Below are 13,756 nucleotides of genomic sequence, written 5' to 3' on the forward strand. Positions count from 1 at the left end.
CAGTTAGCAGGCACTTGAGGGCTTATATATTAGGGCTTATTACCGTGCCTGCTGTCTGTTCTAGGGAAAGCAGCCATAAGCAAGACAAACTGGGCGCTGACTTTCTGGTTTGGGGAGGCATATAAGATCATTTCAGATTTTCCTAAGTGTTAGGAAATCAATAGGACCACAAGATAACTTGGGGGTGGGGGAGCAGTGAGGTTTCCTTAGATAATATACTAAAGGAAGACGTTTTCAAGTAGGTGATGAGCTGAGATCTGAAGGATGAGCAAGGAACCAGCCATGCTTGCTTGAAACTAGCAGAATGTTTATGTGGAGACAATGGCAAGTGTAAAGGTGCTGAGACTATAAATGCCTGGCTTGTTCAGGGAGCAGAAAGAAGACCGTTTTTGGCTTGGGGAGAGTGGTAGAAAGGGGAGATGATTGAGATAATTTTGGAGAAGTAGGCAGGGGCCAGATCATTGAGAATTTTGAAACTATAGTGAGCCAGAGCTTTAATTGTAAATATGAATTTAGTTTTGTTCCTTTTTAAAAAAGCAAAATACATAAGATGTCCTGGGAAATAATTAGACCTATTTCTGTAGTAGGTTATATGCTGTACTGAAGGAAATCCCAGAGGGGAGCCACACTGACCACATGTATCTGAACTAAGTTCTGGTTGAGTGTTGGATCTACCTGGGTTTGAGGTAGTTGAGTTGTCTTCAAATTTAGATAGCTTGCAATAATGCCTTCATCATTTTATTTTTATTTATTTTTTCCCCCTTCTTCCGCCTCCCCCCCTCCCCAACTCCAGTTCAAGCCGTCGTTTCTCAGTCTAGTTGTATAGGACACAGCTCCCTGGCCCATGCTGGTATTAGGAGCCTTGCACCCCCCTCCCCGCCCCCCAGGCTGGTCCGTTGGTCTGCCTCTCATGGCAGCTGCTGGCCACTCACACGCTGGCCACCAGCCGCTCATGGCAGCACACAGTAGCCCATGGCAACACATAGCAGCCCACAGCAGCTCATGCTGGCTGCTGGCCACTCGCGCTGGCCACGCCGCTCACAGCAGCACAAGGTAGCCGGTGGCAACTTAGCTGACCTCCGGCTGCTCACCGCATCCCAGCTCCAGGGAGAGCTGTTGTTCACAATCTTAGCTGTAGAGGGCGCAGCTTACTGGCCCATGTGGGAATCGAAATGGCAACCTCGGTGCTGTGTTAGGAGCACTGCGCTCCAGCCACCTGAGCTATTGGGCGGGCCCAGTTAATTCATTTTAAATGGAAGCAACACGTTGGGTTCTTTTTTGTTTCCTTTATAGACTCAGGTGACTGGTAAGATAAAAAATGATAGCAGATCTTGAAATCATTTTTTGGTTTCTTATGTAGAGTTGTGTGTATATTTAAGACATTCTTTTCCCCTCTTCCCAACTTACCTGGTAAAGTACAGATGTAAATGGTGAAGTAAGATGTAAATAGAAAGACATCACGTAGCTAACAGGATAGTCTTAGTGGATAGAAATTAGAAACTGCAAAAATAAATCACAAATTTAAAAGTGACGAAATAACTTTGGGTCAAGTTCAAAACTTGAACAATTGAAAAGACATAATCATTGTTATCTTTTAGGATAGCACCGTCCAAGCAAAGTGGTGTGAACCACACGTAATTACATTTTCTAGCAGCCACATTAAAAAAAATAAAAAGCAGATGAAATTAATTTCAGTGATTTATTTTATGTAACTTAATATATCCAACACATTTTCCTTTCAACATGTCCTTAATATAAAAATAGTTAAGGGGCCGGCCCGGTGGCTCAGGCAGTTAGAGCTCCATGCTCCTAACTCCCAAGGCTGCCGGTTCGATTCCCACATGGGCCAGTGGGCTCTCAGCCACAAGGTTGCCAGTTCAATTCCTCGAGTCCCACAAGGGATGGTGGGCTCCGCCCTGTGCAACTAAGATTGAACACGGCACCTTGAGCTGAGCTGCCTCCCGGATGGCTCAGTTGGTAGGAGCACGGGCTCTCAACCACAAGGTTGCCGGTTCAACTTCTCGAGTCCAGCAAGGGATGGTGGGCAGCACCCCCTGCAACCAAGATTGAACACGGCACCTTGAGCTGAGCTGCCGCTGAGCTCCCGGATGGCTCAGTTGGTTGGAGCGCCTCCTCTCAACCACAAGGTTGCTGGTTCGATTCCTTGACTCCCACAAGGAATGGTGGGCAGTGCCCCCTGCAACGGCAACTGGACCTGGAGCTGAGCTGCGCCCTCCACAACTAAGACTCAAAGGACAACAATTTGACTTGGGGAAAAAAAGTCCTCAAAGTACATACTGTTCCCCAATAAAGTCGTGTTCCCCTTCCCCAATAAAATCTTTAAAAAAAAAATAGTTAAGCTATTTTACATTCTGATTTTTGTACTAAGTCTTCAAAATCCTGTAGTATTTATTTTATATCTGTAGCTCATCTCACTTCAGACCAGCCTTATTTTAAGAGCTCAGTAGCCACATGTGTTTTGGACAATGCAGCTCCAAGAGCTCATACTTCTGAAGGAATAGATAAATAAATATGATTTAGTTATTGAACAATTACCTTCCCATATTCCAAACTCAAAGCAGTGATAGACTAACATACGAAATAAACTCCAACACAAATACTTTTTCCCCTCTAAACCTGTGTGTGATAGATTTGTTTGAGGAAGATGATTTGATCCTATAAAAGACCAGTGTCTATCAAAGATGTCAAACAACTTATTTCTTATAAAGTTGTAAACAAGCTTTATGTAGAACTCCATGTAAACCGTGGATTTCGGTGCATCAGTGGTGGGAGGACTGTTACAAAGAGAGATCATAACCCTAGTCCTTGGAATCCGCAAAGAATAGCTGTCAACCACTGGTTCTGAATCCCTTTCCAGGTTTTCTGAATAAGAATCTTAATAAATGGCCTTTTTAAAAGCTCTGTAGGTGATTGCAATATGTACCACTAGTTCAGCCCAAAGTATTAGTAGTAATAATTTCATTTTAAAAAATAAGTAGTTGAGTGTCATGATTGGCTGTTTAGTTTTCAGAAAGGTTTGCCATAATGAGAGCTGGTAGGAAGCCATAGGCCATTAGTTAACATAGGCTACAGTGTCTTTATTAAGTTAGAAAAGCTAAGAGTTTCTCTTCAAAAAATGAGAAGAACATATTCCCCGATGGTAACCCACACCCATTTAAAACAGGAACTAAAATTGCTGTTACCCTCCCCTAAGAATATAGGAGAAGAGCGCCTGGGGGGTGAGTTGAGATTATTTAAATTAATGCTGTGTTTTTCATGCTAATGATGAAAGTTTAATTGCTTGGATGATCCTGAGCTTAATAGACATCTATGGAGCAAATTCTCAGAAGATACAAGTTGCCTACACTGGGGATATTGTGATGAACAAGTTCCAAATGAATGGCCCCCTCAGCTTGCTGTGGATTTTCTCTGCTAACATCTAGCAGCAAAGGGATTTGTTCTCTAAAGGTCATGGCCTTAGAATATGACCTACTCTTGCTTCTATATATCTCAGTGCAGCACATGCCAATTTAGCCATTAAAGGTAAAAAACACTTTATTGTTCTGTGTTGGAAGATCTGATTACTTACTACTAATAGCAAGAAAATGGAATCAGTGGTGAAGGCTGTTTGCTCAGAGAAGTTCCAACCTGGGGTTACTCTGGGGTTACAGCTAAATACAGCCTATGGTGTGAACTCATCTGCCGTATGGCAGGCAGTTAACATAGACTTACTAATTTAAATTCCATGGCGATCACTTTTGGAAGATTGAGAGTATCTTATCCAGCTAAGGAATGGAGGAGCTAAGATTTGAACCCAGTTCTTTTTTGGTGTCAAAGCTATTACTGTCACTGGTCCATTATTATAAAGTGACTCACATCAAGGGTTCTGTCCATTTGGAAATTTTAAACTGAGTATTTGCTTCAGCATATTCCCTCACTTATACCCACCTTTATGTCCATCTTGAAGTAGCATAATGTTAAGGAAAACACTGAATGAAACCTGAATTCTAGTCCTCGCTCTGTTGCTTACTATGTGTTGGGATTATGGGTCCCCTTTCCATCCAGCAGGGATTTCCTAGTTATCTGTCTACCTTGGCATAACTGAGATAGGAATACCATTACCTCTGTCTTTTTTTTAAATAAACTTTTTGTTCGAGATTAGTCTAAGATTTACAGAAAATTGCAAGGATAGTACAGAATTCCTGTATTAGTTTGCTACGGCTGTTGTAACAAAGTGCCATAGACTGGGTGGCTTATACGATGGCAATTTATTGTCCCACAGATCTGGAGGCTAGAAATGAATAAATCAAGCTGTTGGCAGGATTGGTTCCTTCTGAGACCTGTGAGTTCCAGGCCTCTCTCCTTGGCTTATAGGTGGTCATCTTCTCCCTATGTCTCTTCACATTGTCTTCCCTCCACATATCTCTATGTCCAGATTTCCCCTTTATAGAAGGGCACCAGTCTTATATCTGTATTAGGATCCGATCTCCAAATGACATCACACTCTGAGGTACTTGGGGTTAGGACTTCAACATTTAAATTTGGCGGGAGGGTGATACAGTTTAACCCACAATTCCTATATTCCCTGTGTCTAATTTCCCTTATTATTAACATCTTCCATTGATATGATACATTTGTCACAATGAATGAACCATTATTAATACATTATTATTAACTAGTGTTATTCTTATTTTTAACACACAAGAAAACTTCAAAGAGGGAATGTGACTTGGAAAAGTCTTACTACTAGTGACCTCCCTTCTGACATTACTCTGGTGCAAGCAAAAGAAATCTTCCAAAGTCGTATTAACCTGAAGAGATAATAAATAAAAGATAATTTTCTTCCTATAATTACAACAGTACAGAGAACTTGTTCTTGTTTGCTACATATAGCATAATGCATGTCACGAGTTAAGTGTTCAATAAATTCTGATAGAATGAACAGAAGAATGCTCTTGGTATTTGCTGGACCATGGTATTTTTGGAGAGTATACTCACCAATTTACCCAACTAACTATAAAATACAGAGATTGTGAAATTTGTTTTAATGAGAAAGTAAAACTATTTTAAAAATTGTGAAATTGTGTGTTTACCTTTCTGGTAAGCACCGCTTAGTGCAATGTCTTATTTGTGTTTGTAAAACTCAACCTGCCACCTATCCTGAAATCTTCAACGTTGTATGTCAGTATTTTATCCACATTTCACAAAAGAATAAACTGAAATCTACAGAGATTATTACTTTCTAAAAGTCCCCCAAAATTCCTCTCTCATTCCAAGTCACTTCCTTTTGCTGTGATGTTATTAGATAAACTGTGTACTTACAACATCAGAGTGCCAGAAACTAAGTTGAATTTACACCTACATACTTGTTATTCCTTCAGATTCCCTTTAGGAGGTATAATTAATAATAAACAAAATTGGTGTGTAAAATATTTTGCATGCGTTTTATTTTACTAGGTTTTTTCAAGCCGGTGACTTGAGACCTAACTTCATTATTTGTATATATTTTTCAGATTTTTCCAAGCACTGGTTGATTAAATTATGCTGCTTTCTGTGAATATTGTGTAATAAATATGCTAGCTGTTTTAAGACTTCCATATATTTTAATTTTGACTGTGGGAGAAAACAGTTTGATTGAAAGAATGAATAAAGATATTTCCCAGCAAATGTTTGTCATTATGATCTTAAGTTATTTAATATTTTATCTGGTACTAAAAAAATAAAGAAAAAAGCTTTATGAAACTGATTCCTGTGTGGAAATAAGGCTTGAAATAATTAGTGCCCCTCTGCATGCAAATGGAAAATACATACATTGAATTTTTTCTGCCTTTACAAGTTACTGAGAGGTAATATGGTGTTGTTCCTTTATAAAATGAAACATGGAAGAGGTGGAGTTTGCCATGTCATTGGGACAAGAAACTAATTCACTCATTGAAGAGCTGGAATGAAATGTGACCTCTTGCTGTCGCTGATAGAAAGAAGCTAGCAGCCGTGTCCTCACCCTGATAGGATTCTGTAGCAGATCCCTGATTCATTCTGGGAACTTGTCTTTCCCAGGTGAGGTTGATGCCTGAATTTGGTGTAGGTGGATTGCCCCCGATCCAAGTGATGAATATTTAAGTATAGTCAGAAGGTAAGTGGCCAAGTCCTTGGTCAGCTAATATCAACTTTCAGACAGATTGGCTAGTTTTTATGAAGGAGTAGAATATGATAGGAGTCTTAAATGACTTCTTCTACAGTAAATTTCAGTGATAGGATAGGGGTGGAGGGCTGATCTTTTTTTTTTTTTTTAAGATTTTATTGGGGAAGGGGAACAGGACTTTATTGGGGAACAGTGTGTACTTCCAGGCCTTTTTTCCAAGTCAAGTTGTTGTCCTTTCAATCTTAGTTGTGGAGGGTGCCATTCAGCTTCATGTTGTTTTCCTTTCAGTCTTAGTTGTGGAGGGCGCAGCTCAGCTCCAGGTCCAGTTGCCGATTTTTCTAGTTGCAGGGGGCGCAGCCCACCATCCCTTGTGGGAGTCCAACCGGCAACCTTGTGGTTGAGAGCCTGCGCTCCAACCAACTGAGCCATCCGGGAGGCAGCTCAACTCAAGGTGCCATGTTCAATCTTAGTTGCAGGGGGCGCTGCCCACCATCCCTTGCGGGAGTCCAGGAATTGAACCGGCAACCTTGTGGTTGAGAGCCCACTGGCCCATATGGGAACCGAACCGGCGGCCTTCAGAGTTAGGAGCATGGAGCTCTAACCGCCTGAGCCTGAGCCACCGGGGCCAGCCCCCTGATTTCTTTTTTAAGAGCAAAAGTTTAACCCTTTTAATTCCACCTTTAGGATATGACTGAAGTATGTGCAGACTTCTATGTTTTTTAATCAGTTATTTTATTTATGAAAAAATAGGCACAGAGAGGTAAAACACTTCCCCAAATAGGGTTTTGGTTTTATTAGAGGCATTAGTTTGTTTTGGTAAATTTCTCTTATCTAAGGTGCTTGAACGCTTGTTTGGTGCTAGCGCCATTGGCAGTGAAAAAGGTCAGGTCTGCCTTTCCTCAGAGGTCTTGATATTTTGGAGTGGCAAGGTGGTGCTGGGAGAGAAGAAAGCAGCTTGCAGTAGGCAAAAAAGAGGCTCGAGCAACATCTGTTATTTTAGTTGATGACTGGTGCTTGTGTTTGAAAGGAGAAAAGTGGAGAAAACTCTGAGGTAGGATGGACTTCCTGTTAGATAGACAGGAGTCCGTAGTCCCCACCCCCACCCACAGAATACAGGGCAGCTGGTGGCTTTTGGAGATGAGCTCTGTCAGGACAGGTCTGAGCAGCCCAAAGCGGTCAAAGTGGCAATACTATTAGAAAGGAATTATCCCTTTTCTTCAAGTTTGAAGTGACAGCAAAAGGTCATCACTGTTTTTTTCTTTTTTTGTTATACAATTTTATATGAATTTTTTAAGAGATAGGTAACTAACTCTGTTCCTGTTTGCTACCCAAAGAAATATTAAGGCTAGAAAAGGGAGAACAGAGATGGACTTTTGGAGGACTTGGAATTGAACCTTTATGGATAAGAGCTGGCCCTGTACTTCCCACATTGGCAGTATTCTTGACCTAGGGAAAAAAAGCTCTTTTATTGTTATAAATGATCCATGTGTCCTTTTATATCAGGTTTGCCATTCCTTAATTGCTGTACTTGTAAATGACTTCAGAGCTTACCCTCAGGGTAACTTCTTAATGCTCACTTCAGAAAAATTATCCATGTGTCTGGATAGCTATCATGAGGTGTGTGTTGTTGTTTTTTTATTTTTATTATTTTTTATTTTTTAAAGATTTTATTGGGGAAGGGGAACAGGACTTTATTGGGGAACAATGGTCAAATTGTTGTCCTTTCAATCTTAGTTGTGGAGGGTTCTGTTCAGCTTCAAGTTGTTGTTCTGAATTCAGTCTTAGTTGTGGAGGGCGCAGCTCAGCTCCAGGTCCAGTTGCCGTTGCCGTTGCTAGTTGCAGGGGGCACAGCCCACCATCCCTTGCGGGAGTCGAACCGGCAACCTTGTGGTTGAGAGGACGCACTCCAACCAACTGAGCCATCCGGGAGCTCAGCGGCAGCTCAGCTCAAGGTGCCGTGTTCAATTTTAGTTGCAGGGGGCGCTGCCCACCATCCCTTGCGGGACTCGAGGAATTGAACTGGCAACCTTGTGGTTGAGAGCCCATGCTCCAACCAACAACTGAGCCATCCGGGAGGCAGCTCAGCTCAAGGTGCCGTGTTCAATCTTAGTTGCAGGGGGCAGAGCCCACCATCCCTTGTGGGACTCGAGGAATTGAACTGGCAACCTTGTGGTTGAGAGCCCACTGGCCCATGTGGGAATTGAACCAGCAGCCTTCGGAGTTAGGAGCATGGAGCTCTAACCGCCTGAGCCACCGGGCCGGCCCCTGTTTTTTTTTTAAATATAGTAAAAACAATACACAGAGTTGGACCTGTTGTTTCTGCAGTTACCCTGACACAAGCCTCAACGGCCAGATACTGTTTCTCTTGGGGTGTGGGTTTTATAGCAGTTCTTTAACCTTCCCTTACTGAACACAGAGGACTCCCTGTGCTGAACTGTTTCTGTGAAGTTTGCCAGACTGCTTCCTGCTTGAATTCTCTTTCTAACCTAATAACAACTATTAGGAAGGACAGTTGAGAATTTGTTTTGTAAACAGGTCTGTTAGCATAAATGAACTGAAATAGTGCTCTCATTAATAAAAGTTATTTTCAGGGAAATCACTAGTAAGACTTGCGTAAAAGCACATTGGAAAAAAATGACAATGTCAGATATTTCCCCAAATGCCAAACAAACCAGTTGAAGTGAGTTCATAATTTTTACAGTGGATTTTGGACTCTGTAGAGTTGGAAGCCTTAGCTTTTTTGGTTTGCTGATCGAAAAATGTAGTTTATTAATATGTATTTTCTCCCCTTATTTTCTCAGCTGTTAGGAAGTCTTCACACTTCTAAAAACAAGTTGATGAAACAGCCCACAATAGAATTGGTATTTTGGATTACTCATGTGCTATAATTAGGAGATAGTTTAATGTTGCACTTTGGAATTTACTTTAAATGTCTTTGTACTTAAATTGGAGTGATTGTTATTGCTAGTAAATGATTCTCCTTTTAGACTTATTTACAGAGCACACATGGAGAAGCATGTAGAGGTGAGCCATTTGGGTCCCTTCATTGCGTGTTTGTGTTTTTTAATACAAGGATTCTCTGATATTTTTAGGGAAAGGGCATGGGAAAGTAGTGGCAGAGACTCGTTATATCCATCCAAACTAATTAGGATTTTGACCATGAAGAGAGCCCACCTGCCGAGTTGATGATTTTTAAAGCTGGATGATGGGTACACTGGGTTTCTATTCTTTTCTACTTTTGTGTGTGTTTGAATCAATACATAATAAAAACATTAAAAAAAAATAGAGCCCAGTTGGCTCTAAGGCTGGCCCTTCTTAACCTTCTTTAAAGTTATAAAAGAGCAAAACAACTCCATTGTAGTAAGGTTCCCTGAAATGGACTTTGAGTAATTAAAATGCAGTTTTATTTATTTAGGGTCATGTGGAAAAATTACAACACTTGATCTTAGCCAAAAGGCCGAGAAGCGATAGGAAAATTACAATTTTAGATTTTTAAAATATCTCAGAAGTAGGTAAATGTTTTGATTTCAGATTGAAGACAGAAGAGTCAACACCATTAATTATGAATGTCAATAACTTTCTTTTAGAATAATATAGGGAAGTCATCTATGAAATCACTAGCTAAAAAAAAAATTGTATATAAGGTGAAAAGCAAGTGCTTTCATTCTATCTGCCGCATTTTTTGTGTTTCCCTTTTCCTGCTTTCTTCCTTTCCATACCTTTCTTCCTGCTCTGCAGAGGTAACCACTGTTAACAGTTTGCTTTTTGTGTTTATATACATATGTTTTATATGTACGTCTGTACCTACGTAGTACACATTTTTAAAGCAAGTTTTACTAAATTCCATGTAATTCAATATTTAAAGTTTTGAGAATTTTAGTACTCAGCTCCAGAATAATCTTGATTTTATAATACAGACAAGGGCAAGCCTTTTACTATATCTTTAAATTGTTTAAGCAATAAATAAAATTGTCATTCTTCCTAATGGACTGTATCTCCACCTTTAGGAAGGTGCTTCATGCACAAGTGGGTATTCTTCTCTGTAAATTTTAAGACCTCAGAATTGAAATTAGTGTTATATTTACTGAATTATTTAATAATTTGAGAGTGTCACTTAATAGAGTAAATATAAGAAATGGGGTCTCTGGTTTGATTTCTTCAGGAATATGGGTGGGGTGTGAAGCCTTGGCAAACTGTTAACCCTAGAGATATCCACAGCTGCTCTTGAGTCTATTTCCTTCTGTCCCTCCCTCTTACACAGGAGAGGATAATCTCCAGAGAAAAGTGCAAAATAGTAAACATGGTTAATATTTCCCCTGAATTTTGCTTTCTTCACCAGCTGGAGGCAGAGGGCACACACCGGGCCTACTGCGGTGCCTACAGTCCTTTAGAAATGCTTAATGTCCTTCTTCGTTAATTTTTGCCTCTATCTTTTCTTTATCTCAGTCATTTGTGTCTTTCACCAAAAATCTTGTGCTTGGCCTTTAGTGACTGTTGAAAGCATGGTTATCTTGACTGGGCTTGGAAGCAGTGGTTTTCACTCTAACCTGGCACCGAAAAATGAAGTGTGTGTCCCTAATACTGAGATCAGTCAGTTTGGCCCTCTGCGCCTTTGAGTAAGATGTAGAAAGGATAAGAATGATCTCAGCTTCCAGTTTAGCAGTAGTGAATAGGGCTGTGGTACGTGTTTATTTTCTTCCTGGACTATATTGTTAATATTTGATGAACTGATCTTTTGTTATTCCTGCTGATGTGGTAAGGAGAACGGAGAAGGAAGACAAAGTTTGAAAGCGCCTTTTCGCTTATCAAATACCAAGTGTTCCCTCCATGGCTAAGCTAAGCACTGTGCAAAGACTGAAGGTAAAATGGAGAACAGATCAGACATGATCTCTGACCAGTTCATATTGTAGCCTCTTGGGTTTGGTATCCTGAATTATTAAACATATTTGATAGGACTCTTGTGTTACCTAACAGTCATCAAATATAGTGCCATCGAAAAGTGTGCTGTCCTCTTGGCAGAACAGAGACAGTCTTTAGGCCTGGGCAAGGGGCAAGGGAATGGAGGGCCCATGGGGTCAGTCCTCAGGGACCTTTCCTATTCCGTCAAGTTTATGTTAGAGACCCATAGATAGGTGAGACTAATTTAAGATCTATTTTTAAAGTAGGTGTTAGGCGATCACAGTTGAAAATCAATTAATGTAATCCATTGTATCAATAAAATAAAGGACCAAAACCATATCATAATCTCAATAGACTACACATAGTAAAGACTTTTTTAAAAAATCCAAACTTTCATAATAAACATATCAATAAACTAGGAATAGAAATAACTTTCTCAATTCGATAATAGATACCAATGAAGAACTACATTATCATCATATTTTTAAAGGTGGAAGAAATACTGAATGTTTTTCCCCCAAGATTGGGAACATGACAAAGATGTCCACTCTTGCCACTTTTATTCAACATTGTGCTGGAGGTTCTAGCCAGAGCAGTTAGGCAAGAAAATGAAATAAAAGGCATCTAACTTGGCAAGGAAAAGGTAAAACTCTTTTTGATATGATATGACCTTATGTAGAAAAACTGAAGGAATCCACTAAACTATTGAAGTAATAAATGAATTCAGCAGGGCTACAGGATACAAGATCAGTATGTTAGGTTGGTGCAAAAGTAATTGTGGTTTTTGCAATTTTTTCTTCAACCTTTTAAATCGCAATTGTGCACCAAACCTAATACTTATAGTGGAAATGAAGAATTGTATAGCTGCTTTGGAAAATAGTCTGGCAGTTCTTCATAAAGTTAAGCATAGTGTTACCGTATGACTGAGCAGTACCACTCCTAGGTGTATATACCCAAGAGATGAAAACACAAAAAATACATGAACGTTTATAGCAGCACTATGCATAATAGCCAAAAAGTGGAAACACCCAAGTGTCCATCAGCAAATGTGATACATCCATACAAAGGAATGCAGTACTGGTAACATGCTACGACATGTATCAACCTTGCAAACATGCTGAGTGAAAGAAGCCAGTCACAAAACCCCACACAGTAGGAGATTCCATTTATACAAAGTATCCCGCAGAGGCAAATCTCTAGAGACAGAATGTGCTAAGTGGTTGCCTACCACTGTGGGGATGGGGGTGCACCTGGAAATCAGTCTGTCTGTACAGCCTGGTGTAGGCGAGCTCTGGAGCCGGGGAGTCCCCTCAGAAAGAGGCTGGTGTTGAGCTGCTCCTCTGGGAGATGGATGCTTTTCCAGGCAAGGACCGTTTTTTTTTTTTTTTACCCTTGGTCATTAATGTTCGTGTTTCTTGTTATTAGTCTCTTGTTACACAAAGCTCTTTGTTCGCATCAACTGGCTGTAGCTTTCCTAGTTTAGGCTCTCTGAAATCATCTGTAGCAGAAACATTCCTGCTGTCTTTGGCAAGGGACTTCTTTTTGCACTGGAAGTTCTGAGACAGATTTCAGGCAGAGCCTATTTCCATGTTTTGCATGTGTTATGAGTTAGAGAAAGGGTGGGGAAAGAACTGTTGGCTGCTTTAGTTCAGCTAAACATCTCAGCTTTGCTGGTTTAAGATAACTATGCTTCAGAGATTGATTTTGATTTTTAACTGATCAAATTCACAAGAGACTGATGAGTGGGGTATGACATGGGACTAGCTGGTGAGGTCTGTGTTTGAATTCTGGACTTCATTAGCTGTGGCACTTTGGGGGGCATGTTAACTCCTAAGTCCTGGTTTCCTCTTCTCCAAAACAGGTACATGACGTTGTACTTAAGAAGGTTTGTGTGTATAAAATTAGATAATGCTGAAGGTTCGTAGCTCCCTGTCTGGCACATCTTAGGAAATGTTAGCAGTTATTACAGATAAATAAAAGTGCCAGGGAATCAATTTCCGATGGATATGAATCTACCAGGAAAGCCAGTGTTTGCCTGGGGTAGTCTCTTCTGGTAGACAGGTCCATCCAGAGACCAGATTCTAAGTTAGAAGGGTGTTTGGTGAATATATTCTAGATATAGAGCAAGAGGCGCTGGATGTTCTTACGTAGGAAGTCCATCAAATCAGGGTAGCTAAACTGTCCTTGAGGAAATAATGTATCCGGGCCTCTCAGGAAAGTCCCAATTTAAAATCCTTTTCCCCATTGTCAACTTAAATATTCTGTAAATTGTACATTGCTGGATACAAATGTCACACTCACACCTCCAGCCTGTCTCAGCCAGAAGCAGGGTAAAAAACCTTTTTGTTTAATGATATGCTAATTTTTAGGTTTGAATTCTATGGTTCCCCTACTCCTCGATGGATATTTTTCTTTTGACAATTACTATGAGGCATTAAATCATAGCCTTCTCTTTCTCTGAACTTAAAGAAGATGCATATTCTTTATGCTTCAGTTTCCCCCTTTCATTATTTATTTCAGTATTTATTACTAAAACTTACGCGTTTATAAACTCAGGTCACAGATGTTACACATTTCAGTGTTTCAGTGTATCTTACAGTATTTACATCTTAGAGACTTACCTAAAAGGATTCTGTCTTATGTTGAGATTTTTGCATTTTTTTTTTTAGCAACAACAAAACGATTTATTGAAATACATAAAAATTATAGATTTAT

At 40.1% G+C, this 13,756-nt stretch overlaps 1 protein-coding gene and 1 pseudogene across 4 annotated transcripts in view; one reads left to right on the forward strand and one right to left on the reverse strand.

Annotated features, from left to right (window-relative positions):
• THRAP3 (thyroid hormone receptor associated protein 3) overlaps nt 1-13,756 on the forward strand; it is a 73,761-nt gene that overhangs the window by 33,622 nt on the left and 26,383 nt on the right. Inside the window, exon 3 of one of the 4 annotated variants that reach the window (XM_019726532.2) lies at nt 5,887-6,057. The exons of the other annotated variants lie outside the window; for them this stretch is intronic. The gene's annotated coding sequence lies outside the window, so the exon portion shown is untranslated. The remainder of the gene's footprint in view (nt 1-5,886; nt 6,058-13,756) is intronic. 4 annotated transcript variants of the gene reach the window in all.
• Nucleotides 9,458-9,611, reverse strand: LOC141572608 (U2 spliceosomal RNA; annotated as a pseudogene).

Source organism: Rhinolophus sinicus, linkage group LG06 (assembly GCF_036562045.2).
Source record: "Rhinolophus sinicus isolate RSC01 linkage group LG06, ASM3656204v1, whole genome shotgun sequence".
NCBI lineage: Eukaryota > Metazoa > Chordata > Mammalia > Chiroptera > Rhinolophidae > Rhinolophus > Rhinolophus sinicus.